The sequence below is a fragment of the Nycticebus coucang genome, chromosome 17, assembly GCF_027406575.1.
Source record: "Nycticebus coucang isolate mNycCou1 chromosome 17, mNycCou1.pri, whole genome shotgun sequence".
In the NCBI taxonomy this organism is placed as follows: domain Eukaryota; kingdom Metazoa; phylum Chordata; class Mammalia; order Primates; family Lorisidae; genus Nycticebus; species Nycticebus coucang.
This window is the reverse complement of record NC_069796.1, coordinates 40,716,107-40,729,865: the sequence shown is the minus strand read 5'-3', so window position 1 is coordinate 40,729,865 and position 13,759 is coordinate 40,716,107. Positions and strand designations below refer to the sequence as shown.

The window sequence follows — 13,759 nt, the reverse complement described above, 5'->3', positions numbered from 1 at the left end:
CCAGCCTAGGCAACAGAGTGAGACCCCCATCTCAACAAACAAACAAACAAACAAACACAAAACAAAACAAAAAGAAGTAAGTCACAAACCATGCCCTTTCAGACCTATTGTTGCTAGGACCCAGGGCTGTTATATCTAGTCCTGAATAGATAAGAGTTTCCAGAGACCACTTGAAATGTGCAATTATTCCATTGCACCACTCTTTGTGAGGCGTGCACTAAATGCACACCTCTTCCTATGTATATCCGCTTCTTCTCTGCATGTGCTCTTCACAGGGTGGACATGGCTGAATATCTGAGACTCTAATGAAGAGTTGGTTCTAAACTTGCCTTGTTAGTGTACCTGCTCTTAACCCTTGATCTACGTATGCTGTTTTCTGCAATTCCCATGTGTGGTAAGCAGGAATGATGCCTTTGCATATGCTTAGCACCTTATTGAAAATAAACCCTTGGGCGGCGCCTGTGGCTCAGTGAGCAGGGCGCCGGCCCCATATGCCGAGGGTGGCGGGTTTAAACCCAGCCCCGGCCAAACTGCAACAACAAAAAAATAGCCGGGCGTTGTGGCAGGCGCCTGTAGTCCCAGCTACTTGGGAGGCTGAGGCAGGAGAATTGCCTAAGCCCAGGAGTTGGAGGTTGCTGTGAGCTGTATGATGCCCACGGCACTCTACTGAGGGCAATAAAGTGAAACTCTGTCTCTACAAAAAAAAAAAAAGAAAAAAGAAAGTAAACCCTCAAAATGTGTTTATTGAAGAAAATTAGATGGTATAGGAGATATTTCTGTTTACATTGCCCAACAACCATTTAGAATGAAACCATTGCCTTCTTGAACTACAACCACTTATTGGTTCCATGATTTATCACTGGGGTTGCCATGCATAGAAAAGAAGGGGAAATTATTAGTCAAAGTAAGCAGGAAAGAGGTAACTTCAGAAATAATGGGAGGGAATAATACATTGTAGCAAAATGACTAATTATCCACTAAAATCCATTCTCCCCTTCTTCCATTGTAGTAGAATTGAGCTGGGATGTGGCTGTCCAGTCAGGGCCTCTATTTATTTCTAGCCTCTACTGCAGCTAGGATGGCCACATGACTTAGTAAAAAAGTGATAAGAAGGACAGGCGTACATCGCTGGGTGCCCATAGCTCAGTGGTTAGGGCGCTGGCCACATGCTCCAGGACTGGTGGGTTCAAACTCGGCCTGGGCCTGTTAAACAAACAAACAAACAAACAAAAAAAAATAGCCAGGGGCGGCCCCTGTGGCTCAAGGAGTAGGGCGCCGGTCCCATATGCCAGAGGTGGCTGGTTCAAACCCAGCCCCGGCCAAAAACCACAAAAAAAAAAAAAAAAAAAATAGCCAGGTGTTACGGCAGGCGCCTGTAGTCCCAGCTACTAGAGAGGCTAAGGAAGAAAATTGCTTGAGCCCAGGAGTTTGAGGTTGCTATGAGCTATGAGCCCATTGCACTCTACTGAAGGTGACAAAGTGAGACTCTGTTTCAATTAAAAAAAAAAAAAAAAGGGCGGCGCCTGTGGCTCAAGGAGTAGGGTGCCGGTCCCATATGCTGGAGGTGGCGGGTTCAAACCTAGCCCCGGCCAAAAAAAAAAAGGTTCAGCGCCCATAACACAGTGGTTATGATGCCAGCCACGTACACCAAGGCTGGCAAGTTCAAATCTAGTGCAGACCAGCTAGACAACAATGACAAATGCAATAAAAAAAATAGCCAGGTGTTGTGGCCGGCACTGGTAGTCCCAGCTACTTGGGAGGCTGAGGCAAGAGAATTGCTTAAGCCCAAGAGTTTGAAGTTGCTGTGAGCTGTGACACCATAGAACTCCACTGACAGCGACATAGTGAGATTCTGTCTTAAAAAAAAGAAAAAAAGAAGAAGAAGGACGGGTGTGGTGGCTCACGCCTGTAATTAGCACTTTGGGAAGACAAGATGGGTGGATTGCTTGAGCTAAGGAGTTCGAGACCAGCCTACAGCCTGAGCAAGAGCGAGATCCTGTCTCTAAAAATAGCTGGGCATTGTGGTGGGCACCTGTTAGTCCCAGCTACTGGGAGGCTGAGACCAGAGAATCACTTGAGCCCAGGAACTTGAGGTTGCTGTAAACTATGAAGCCAAGACATTCTACTGAGGGCAACATAGTGAGACTCTGTCTCAAAAAAAAAAAAGTGATATGGACAATACCTAAGCCAGGTCCATACTACTTTACATATACATAAAACCCTACACGCGCTCCCACTCTCTTACCAGTTGGATGTCAGATGTGGTACAGTGCAGCCTCAGCTAGGCACCCTACCACTCCTTTTAGGGGCCCTAAAGTAACCTTTATTCCTAATGACAATGGACCAGAACTGTCTGCTGATCTACAACACTCTCCTCAGATCATTGCATGGGAGAAAAGTAACCAGTTATATTTCTTAAACCACTGAGCTATTGCTGACTCTCTAGTTTTATCATTTGAACATACCTTAATTTAGAGGGTAGATACTGAGACGCATAAGCTTTAAAGTCAGATTGACTTGGTATACATCTTAGATCTACCTCCTTGGAACTGGTGACCCTGGACTACTGTTGAACATTCTTGAGACTCATTTTCCTTATCAGTAAAATGAAAAGGATAAATATAACATTTATCACAACCATTTTGAAAAGCACTCTTTGGACTTGCCAGTTAAAACTGAAGATACTGGGTGGTGCCTGTGGCTCAAGGAGTAGGGCGCTGGTCCTGTATGCCAGAGGTGGCGGATTCAAACCCAGCCCCGGCCAAAAACCACCAAACAAACAAACAAACAAACAAAAAAAACCTGAAGATATTTACAGTCTATGATTCAGTAATACTACTGCTAATTGTATACCCTAGAGAATTTTGGACCCCTGTACACCAGAATTCATGTTCAAAAATATTTGTAATGTCCCAAAAGGGAAAAGAACCCATATGGGGCGGGTGGACAGTGAATGGACAGATCTACAGTGAATGGACAGATCAATTACAGTATATGATACAGTGGAATGTACAATGAACATCAACTAACTTCAGACACATGAAACAACATAAAATAATTAATTTTGCGAAGACAGGAATAAGTTCAAATGGCGGCACCTGTGGCTCAAAGAAGTAGGGCGCCAGCCCCATATACTGAAGGTGGTGGGTTCAAACCCAGCCCCGGCCAAAAACAGAAAAATAAAAAAGAATAAGTTTAAAAAAGCTCAGTATAGGGTGGCACCTTTGGCTCAAGGAGTAGGGCGCCGGTCCCATATGCCAGAGGTGGCGGGTTCAAACCCAGCCCCGGCCAAAAACCACAAAAAAAATGCTCAGTATATACAGTATGATTATATTCATTTTTACCTCAAAAATAGACAAATCTAAACTATATCATTTAGGAACACAGATATGGGTAGTAAAACTATAAAGAAGGCAAAGGAATGTTTATCACAGATATATATGTAATAGATATATTCTCTATGAATATATTAGAAAGAAAAATTATTTGTTAAAAAGTTCATATGCATGTTTTCGGCATGTTTGTATTATATTTTTTAAGACATCACTTACCTGTAGGGTTGCACGAGAACTGAATAAATTAATGCATGGAGAGCTCTAAGCTCCACTGCCTGATGCATGATAGACACTCAAAGGAAGTGACTTTTTTCACGTTGAGGGAAGGATTTGAGGCCTTGAAAAAGGCCAGGGCTAAAAGTAAGAAAAGGTCCTAGTTTTTCCTTTGAAAGACCTTTACTTCCTATTTTTATGGTATCCTGTGTGTAAGTGTGTATATATGGGGTGGGGAGTATTGGTTGATTTAGGTTTAATTGATGGTTAGACTTAGTGCAGAGTTGGAAATCTTCATTCTTCCTGTCAGAGAAGACACGGAGGTGAAGGGGAGAAAAACTGTTTGACTCCAGGGAGCCTGAATGGGGGCAGTGAGGAGAAAATTACATTTGTGCTGACTCCATATGAGAGGCTCAGGCATAAGGTTCCAACCAGTCCCCTGGACGTCCCACTATACCATCTTGGCTGCATCACACTTCCTATAGTGCAGATGACGCCCCAGAAGCTAGTGTAGGTCACAGTAGTAGAGTGGCCCAGGCCCAGCTCAGAGATGGTGAGAGAAGCAATTCTGCTGACTCTGTGCTCCAAGGCACCATGGAAGCAGCCAACAGTAAAAGAGGTCTCCTCGCCAAAAGCCACTGGGACCGGCCAGGGTGGCCAGAAAAACCTGGCCAGAATCTTCCAGAGAGGAGATGCCAGCAGAGCTATGCACCTCTGGGTGCTATACCCAAGGATCTCAGAACCAAGACTCTTCTGCCCAGGCTTGGCCCTGAGCTCCTAGACATGCCTTCCCAAGCGGCGTCTAGCTTGGGTTGCTGAGGAAGGGCTCCATGCTGCTAATTTCTATACTGTGGGTTCATGTAGTTTGTCCTGCAGTGTTAGTCATGGAAAGAAGGGGGTTTAAATCTTGGACCTCCCATTTAGCCTGTGGGTTCTTCAGCTAGAGATTTCCCCTTTTACTCTGATCCTTTCTAGTTAATCCAATTCAGTTATTCAATTCACTTCATATCCAATGGAGCAAGTGTAATGTCCAGGTGCTTTTTCTAAGTTCTGGGGATATAATAATGAACAAGGAAGACACGAGGCCTGCCCTCATGGAATTTACAGTCCAGGGGAAAAGAGGTACAGGATAAGTATGCAATCATTACAATTGTGATGTATGTTACAAAAAGAGAGGCTTGGGGATCTATGGAAGAGGATCAATAGGAGGTTTCACATTGTTTAGTGATGTTTCTCAAAATATGGTACCTAGACTATCTGCATGAGAGGTATCCGAGGTACAGTACTTATTGAAAATTCACACACCGGGTGTCTGTCAGATGTACTGAGACAAAACCTTTAAGGCTCCAGCCAGGAGCCTTGGGCAAAGTGAAGCCTAAGAATCTGCTTTTTAAAAAAATTGGGCGGCGCCTGTGGCTCAGTCGGTAAGGCGCCGGCCCCATATACCGAGGGTGACGGGTTCAAGCCCGGCCCCGGCCGAACTGCAACCAAAAAATGGCTGGGTGTTGTGGCGGGCACCTGTAGTCCCAGCTGCTTGGGAGGCTGAGGCAAGAGAATCGCTTAAGCCCAGGAGTTGGAGGTTGCTGTGAGCTGTGTGAGGCCACGGCACTCTACCGAGGGCCATAAAGTGAGACTCTGTCTCTACAAAAAAAAAAAAAAAAAATTATGGTGGGGCGGTGTCTGTGGCTTAAGGAGTAGGGCGCAGGTCCCATGTGCCAGAGGTGGCGGGTTCAAACCCAGCCCCGGCCAAAAAAAAAAAAAAATTATGGTAAAATTTATATGACAAAAGAGTAGCTATTTAAAAGCATACACTTCAGTGGCATTAAGTACTTTTACTATGTTGTGTAATGTCATCACCTCTATCAGGTTCTAAAGCATTTTCATCATCCCCAAAGAAACTCCATATTCATTAAGCAGTCACTCCCCATCCTCGTCAACACTTGTTATTTGCTGTTTTGTTTTTTTCTTTTGGATAGTAGGTGGTGATATTACATTGTGGTTTTGATTTGTATAGAAATCTACTTTTTAAAATAAACTCTTTATTTTGAAATCATTCTAGATTTACAGAAAAGTGACAAAGAAAGTAGAGAGAGTTCCTGTATATCTGTCATTCTGTTTGCATTTTTCCCAGTGCTATCATTTTATATTACCATGGTACTTTGTTTAACCTGAGGATCCACTTTGTATTAAGTACACACAGACACTTAAAAAAATAATAGAGGGGGCGGCACCTGTGGCTCAGTGGGTAGGGCACCAGCCCGATATACTGAGGGTGGTGGGTTCAAATCTGTCCCCGACCAAACTGCAACAAAAAATAGCTGGGCGTTGTGGCCGGCGCCTGTAGTCCCAGCTACTCGGGAGGCTGAAGCAAGAGAATCACCTAAGCCCAAGAGCTGGAGGTTGCTGCGAGCTGTGTGTGACGCCATGGCACTCTACCGAGGGCAAGAAAGTGAGACTGTCTCTACAAAAAAAAAATAATAATAATAAAATAAATAATACCGTTTCCCCAAAAATAAGACAGTGTCTTATTTTAAGGTGTGCTCCCAAAGATGCACTAGGTCTTATTTTCAGGGGACGTCTTATCTTTCCTGTAAGTAGGACTTATTTTCGGAGGATGTCTTATTTTCGGGGAAGCAGGGTAATAGAGATGGGTTTTTGCTTTGTTGCCCAGGCTGGAGAGTAGTGGCATAATCATAGTTCACTGCGGTATCAAACTCCTGGGCTCAGGTGTGCACAACCATGCCTGGCTGAGTCTTTTATTTTTTGAGATAAGGGTCTCTCTGTGTTGTCCAGAGTGATCTCAATCTCCTGGCCTGAAGTGATCCTCCTGCGTCAGCTTTCCTAGTAGCTGGGATTCCAAGCATGAGCCATCGTGCCCAGCTCTTCACAGTTATTCTTTTTTTTTTTTTTTTTTTTTGTAGAGACAGAGTCTCACTGTACTGCCCTCGGGTGGAGTGCCGTGGCGTCACACGGCTCACAGCAACCTCTAACTCTTGGGCTTACGCGATTCTCTTGCCTCAGCCTCCCGAGCAGCTGGGACTACAGGCTCCCGCCACAACGCCCAGCTATTTTTTTTTGTTGTTGTTGCAGTTTGGCCCGGGCTGGGTTTGAACCTGCCACCCTCGGCATATGGGGCCGGCTCCCTACTCACTGAGCCACAGGCGCTGCCCCCCACAGTGATTCTTAATGGCATAAAAGTTTGAAAGCCACTGATCTAGGGATCAGGAAAGTCATTTTACCTGGAAATACATTTTACTTGTTACTTGAAAGATGACTGTGAATGAGTAAAGAAGAGAGAGTGTGATCCAGGCAGAGGAAACAAACTGCACTAAAGTCTAGGGGCAATAAAGAGCATGGAACAAAATAGCCGGGCGTTGTGGCGGGCGCCTGTAGTCCCAGCTGCTTGGGAGGCTGAGGCAAGAGAATGGCGGAAGCCCAAGAGTTAGAGGTTGTTGTGAGCCGTGTGACGCCACGGCACTCTACCCGAGGGCGATACAGTGAGACTCTGTCTCTACCAAAAAAAAAAAAAAAGAGCATGGAACGTTTAAAGATAATCATAATAGCAGTAATAGTAATTTATTGACACTTACCATATGCCAAGCACTGGTAAGCACTTTTCAACATTATTTTACTCATTTTTTACAACAATCTTATAAAGTGGGAAATATTATCATTTCCATGTCATAGATTTGGTAACTGACAGCCAGAAACCACCCAACCATACGGTGGCAAAGGCAGGATTTGAACTTAAGTCTTTCTTTTTCAATTCCTTTTCTCCCACTAGGCCACAGTAAAGTCTGTACACCTGCTTGTAGCAAGAAGCAAAGCCTTGAAAAATGTGGCTTTCCCTCCATCTGGTCTATTCTTCCTATCCTCTGCCCCAGACTACCCCTCCTTCAGGGTTCAGAGAGGCCTTCCCATTCCAAAGCTCCTCCTCACTGCTATTCTCTCTCATTGAATTGATGGTTAAATAAATTGGTGGTTAAATGAATTGATGGTTAAATGAATCAATAAATTTAGACAATAGCACTAGCAACAATTTGCAATCATATGCTCATTCATGTGTTTTTTTTGTTTGTTTAATGCCTATCTCTCCCACTGTGCTGTCAACTCCGTGAAGGTAAGGATCCAATCTGGTTCACCTAGTACCAGGAGATGCTTACTCAGCATTTGTTGAATACATAAAGATAGGAACTCAATAAACATCTTTTGGATGTTGAATGAGTGATTCTTAGTTTTTGAGAAAAAATAAAATCAAAAGGGTTGTTGAATATCATCAGTTAAGATATCAACCATAGGTTTCCTCTCCAGCAAAAACCTCAGCCTCATTTATCCAACTATCAAAGAAAATCCAGGGGTTTTGATTCCATGGAGAGACATACAGAGAGACCTTGATCTTACCAACCTAAGACTCATCTCTGTGACTGTTGAGAAGTCCAGATCTGGAGACAGAGGTGGGAAGTCTCTATTCAAGAATATCACTGTGGACTTGGCACCTGTAGCTCAGTGGCTAGAGCGCCAGCCACATACACCAGAACTGGTGGGTTTGACCCAGTCCAAGCCTACCAAACAACAAGGAGAACTACAATCAAAAAATAAAGATAGCCAGGCATTGTGGCAGGTGCCTGTAGTCCCAGCTACTTGGGAGGCTGAGGCAAGAGAATTGTGTAAGCCCAAGAGTTTGAGGTTGCTGTGAGCTGTGATGCCACGGCACACTACCGAGAGTGACATAGTGGGACTCTGTCTCAGAAAAAAAAAAAAAAAAGAATGTCACTGAGAACAAAATAGAGTGTGGTGACTCACACCCATAGTCCTAACACTCTGGAAGGCCAAAGCAGAAGCATCGCTTGAATTCCTTGGTTGAGACCAACCAAGTAAAAGTGAGACCCCCATCTCTACAGAAAAAAATTAAAAATTAGCTGGGAGTGGTGGTGCATGCCTGTAGTCCCAACACAGGAGGCTGAGGCAGAAGGATTGCCTGAACCCAGGAGTATGAGGTTGCTGTGAGCTAGACTGATGTCAAGGCACTTAGCTTGGGCAACACAGTGAAACTCTGTCTGGAAAAAAAAAAAAGATTGTGTCTCAAAAAAATAGAATATCATACTAACTACTTCAAAAAGTCAGCTGCCTATAAGGAGGGAAGTGGGCAAATGACCTCCCCAGCTCTTTGCCTCTACTCTGGGATTCTGCTTTCCAGACCCGCACCAAAGAGCTAGCAGAGTGGCCTTGCCACAGGTAAAGGCATAATTGCTCCTCACTTCCCCTGCACCACCCCACCCCCAGTGTTAAATTAGCTTTATGGCAATACCACATCAGCAGCTGGGATGAATTATTGAAGCTCACTCACTGCAATGGACCCAGGTTCCACTTGCTTTATGGAATGGAGGTGAATGTGAGTACATCACTTCTGTTTGTCTTGTGGCAATTAGTACATTTTTAGTCTATGGTTAATATGAAGGAACTCAGCCCTAATGGGCAGACACTCTCAGCCTCTGCTTCTCAAGAGAGCAGGGGAAATAGACATAGTGAGAGGGGCTGAGCACATGGAGTGGAAGGGGAGAAGCACAGGAACACATCACTGGCCCCAAACTTACAGGGGCTCTTAGTTATCACAATTTGCACTGTATTCCCCAAACACCTATGCATGGACAGACACATAGCGCATATAGTCAATGCATATACACATATATGCACATATACACATATATGCACATATACATTCAGAGTCTTAATTTTTTTTTTTTTTTTGAGACAGAGTCTCATTTTGTTGCCCCCGGTAGAGTGCCATGGCGTCACAGCTCACAGCAACCTCAAACTCTTGGGCTTGAGCAATTCTTTTGCCTCAGCCTCCCTGGTAGCTGGGACTATAGGCACCTGCCACAAAGCTGGCCGGTTTTTTAGAGACCGGGGCCTTGCTCTTGCTCAGGCTGGGCTCAAACTGCTAAGCTCAGGCAATCCACCCGCCTTGGCCTCCCAGAGTGCTAGGATTACAGACTTGAGCCACCACACCGGCTGTTCAGAGTCTTAATAAAGGTGCACTCACCAGGGGCCCAGGAACAAATACATGGAGGGTGCCCAGATTTTAAAGAATGATTTTCTAAAAGACTAAAAATTTTAAAGTCTTCTCCTCCTTCCACCTTTAACACCAATGCTTCTCTAGAAGTGCTAGCTAAATTGCCCCTGACATTTGGCAGAGGTGGATGATCTGAGATCTCTAATGTCAAGTGCAGGCAGTCTAACTGCTAGAGGTCCTGTGTACTTATAGGGAAACAGTCTTCCTTCTCGGCTCTTCTCCACCACCTCCATAAGCTGTCAAATCACTGAATTTCAAGATATGTTTCTGTGGCTTGGACCAGATGTGAAAATTATTAATCATAGCTCTGCATTTATCCATACACACCTGCACTGACGTTCACAGTGAAAATCATGCATCCATACTACTACTAGCACTACTACTACAACGCGCGCGGGCGCACACACACACACACTCATACATACTACATACCTAGAGATAGGCCTCTAGACATATGGTTTGAAGGCTGGTAAGTAGGCCTCCTGACCCTATCAGTTGGTCACGTGGTAGGATTTCTCAAAGATCCTAACATTAAATATTTATGCCTTTGGGAATCCTCAGTTAGTTTATACTCAAATACTCCCAGTCAAGGCAACACACTGTAGAGTTATCACCTGACATTTTGAAAGAAAATTCGCTTCTTCCCAGGGAACTTCTTTCTCCTTGGCTGTTTGACTCTCATTCTTCAGGTCTGATCCAGCCTTCCCTGCTTACCCCCTAGTCCCAACTGATGAGGGAGGGTAAGTTCCCCCATTATCCACTCCCATCGTTCTTTATTAGCTTCGTTGGACACACCTATTAAAACTTAATTAAATGATTATGTGTGTGATTATGTTTATATAGTTTGTAGCCTCAGTGGACAGGGAGCTCTAGTTGGCTAGGGGTTCCTTTCTCTCTGTTCTCCACTGTACCCCCTGTGCTAGCACAGTGTCTGGTACAGAACAGATAGTCAATGGAACGTCAATGAAATTGGAGGGTTTGGGGAAAGGAAAGCAGAGGATGATGAAAGGGACATAAAAGGTCAGAAGAGTTGGTTCCAAACCCTTCTGATCTTAGGTCTCTGAATATCATCAGTCTCTCCCTTTCGCATCTGTCAGAATGATACTGTATCCCTCTCCTTCAGGGCATGTTAGGATATACAGGGAAACTTCACAGGGACAACACCAGGATTGAAGGAAACAGAATTCTCAGCTGAAGGAAACAGGCTTGAGGGGCATCCTCAAGACTCCAAACCTTTTCAAAATGTAACTAAAATCTCACAGTTCTAGAGCAAGCTTTGTGTGAGGAACTCACCCTTCCAGATGTTTCTTGGCAATTAAGGTGGAAGATATTTGTTCCTGAGAATGTATGTTACTTATAAGAGCAACAAATAACAACTACCAGTTACTATACCAGCTTACTGCATGCCAGGCACTGAACTAAGGACTTTATACATGTTTATATATTAGCACCTCAATTAATCCTCACAACCATCTTGTGAGGTAAGTATACTATTATTTCCATTTTTCAGGTAGGAACAAAGCTCAAAGAGAGCAAGTAATTGGCCCAAGGTCACACAACTTGGAAACAACTGAGCCAGGACAAGGCTCTGAGGCCAAGCTTTCAACCAGCAGGATATGTTGCCTCCCATTTAATCCCTTGAGGAGATAACATACTCACTCAATTGATGTGGACAGATGCCAGACCACCCTCAGACTCTCTCAACAGTATAAACTGCTAGCGTTTGATGGTCTTAAGATTTATTTGAGATCTTGGAGGCATTCTTGTCTTAGTCCCTTAGTTCCTTCTTGTCTTAGAACCATCATAACCTGGGTTCTGATGCATGGAGTCAGAGAAGAAGAAGATAGTCAAAACACCGGCAATGGCAGGGGAGGCTGATATGGACAGCTGGAAGGCAGAACTTCCTTCATATTCCCCAGGAAAACACTTCTGGGTCCCTGGCCCTACTGCTTGGAAGATGGGCCCACTTCGAGTCTTTTCCTTTTATACTTCCCTTCCAGTGCTGGTGATCCCAGGGGCTCATTTCAGAATGGTGGTGGGTTTTTTGTTGGTTTGTGATAAGAGTCTCACTCTGCTGCCCAGGCTAGAGAGCCATGGCATGAGTCTAACTCATTGCACCTCAAACTCCTGGTTCAAGTAATCCTCCTGCCTCAGCATCCCAAGTAGGTGGTATGACAGGTGTGAACCACTGTGCCCAGCCTCAGAATGATGGTCTTAAGGTAGGTGACAGGTCAGTCACAAAGGGTCACACAAAGAAAAACCAAACAGGTGGCACCCGTAGCTCAGTGGGTAGGGCGCCAGCCACATACGCCGAGGCTAGTGGGTTCAAACCCAGCCCAGGCCAGCTGAAACAAGGGAAAAAAAAAAATAGCCGGGCACTGCGGTGGGCACCTGTAGTCCCAGCTACTTGGGAGGTTGAGGCAAGAGAATCATTTAAGCCCAAGAGTTTGAGGTTGCTGTGAGCTGTGATGCCACACACTCTACCCAGGGCAATAGCTTGAGACTCTGTCTCAAAAAACAAACAAAAAACAAACCAGTGTGTGAGAGAAGCTGCCACAGTGGGTGGGTCGCGCTTTCTTGGGGCTATACTCAGGGCCACGAATTATTGTATACAGCCCCTTGGAGGAAGTAAGAACTTCAAGTCTTTGACATTAAGTCATGATCTCTTCTGTCCCCCTCTGTTCCCCATGCACTGACTTCAATTTCATCCCTCCAGTGATTCTCAACGTCTGACCTCCATGACTACAAATTGGATCTGGAATCATTTTGAGATTACTATGCCTCCAGACTCCTGCTTCTGAGACTTGGTCTGAAACAGGCACTTTCTGGCTCATCCTTTCAACCTGCATTGATTATGGTAGAGACTGGAAAGCTAGAATACATTTCCTTGACTCCCTTACAATTAGGTGCACTTGTGTACTTGTGACTGGAAGGCAGAAAAGATGAAGAAGCCTCCATTCTGCTATTTGGGGTTTTCTGCTGACAAGTAGGATCCCAGATACATAAGGTTCTTCTATAACAGCTTCCTCATCTTTGCTTCCTAATTCCTGGATGGCAAATCTCTGGCAGTGTGTTCTTTAACTCAATAGTTCCAATGCCAGCCCTTTGATTCACCACCTTACTGATTGTGGCAAACATATTAGCTCTTCTGGTGCAGTTTTAGGAAGTCTATTCCACAAGTTCTTTCAACAATTTTATAAACACTGATTCCCTATATTAAATTTCCTTCAGTTTAAAATATCTACAGTAGTTTCCGTTTCCTGCACTGACCCAGGCCCTCAAAGAATTGTGAAATGACTTGTTGGAGAAACTGAAAAGAAAAAAAAAGCCATTGTTAGATAAAGAAGATTTCTTTTTTTTTTTTTTTTTGCTGCACAGGTTTTTAATTCGAGACTGATAAGAATGAGTTTAACAATGGGGAGACTCAGGGTCACAAGAAAAAAAATATGGAACGCTTCACGAATTTGCGTGTCATCCTTGCGCAGGGGCCATGCTAATCTTCTCTGTATCGTTCCAATTTTAGTATATGTGCTGCCGAAGTGAGCACGATAAAGAAGATTTCTTTTCTCGCTCATGGCTAGGTTCATGGCCAAGATCCTTAGAACAAAAAAGAGATTATTAAGAGAAACGCATAAAAAAATTTATTTAATAAAAGGTTTACATGACACAATGAAGATTCAAAGAAACAGGGAAGCCTGTGTATTTTTTATGCTTAGGTTTGAGGAAGAGGGGACATTCATACAATCATGTGTGATTGGACAAAGGGTGTACGATCATAAGATCAGTCATAAACTGGGGAGTGGGGGACTTAGCAAGTCCTGTTTGTTCAGATGCCTCTGTCCTCAAGGACAAGGAAGTTCCTTTCCTTCTGTGTAGGGATAGTATCTCTGGAATGAGGATTTTATAACCTACTTTAGGAAAGAAGGGAGGAAGAAGATCAGAGAGTGACCTTGCTAGGTTTTACGGCCTGCTACGGAGGCCTTCTACGGAGAAGAAGAAAGATTGGCAGGTGATAGTGGCCTTTCTGCCTCTGCTGTTTTTTCAAATGCCAAGCTGCCATATTTTGGAATAGTGTATCCTAAACCCCATCATTCTCCTGTCTGAAACTTTTCTTTTTTTATTTGGTTGGGATTTTTTT

General features: G+C 44.2%; 1 non-coding gene across 1 annotated transcript; it reads right to left on the bottom strand.

Moving 5' to 3' along the window:
- Nucleotides 1-13,061: 13,061 nt before the first annotated feature.
- LOC128569466 (U6 spliceosomal RNA) lies at nt 13,062-13,168 on the bottom strand. Its single transcript, XR_008375401.1, has one exon. It is a non-coding gene; the product is annotated as a U6 spliceosomal RNA (small nuclear RNA).
- Between the last annotated feature and the right edge of the window lie 591 nt (nt 13,169-13,759).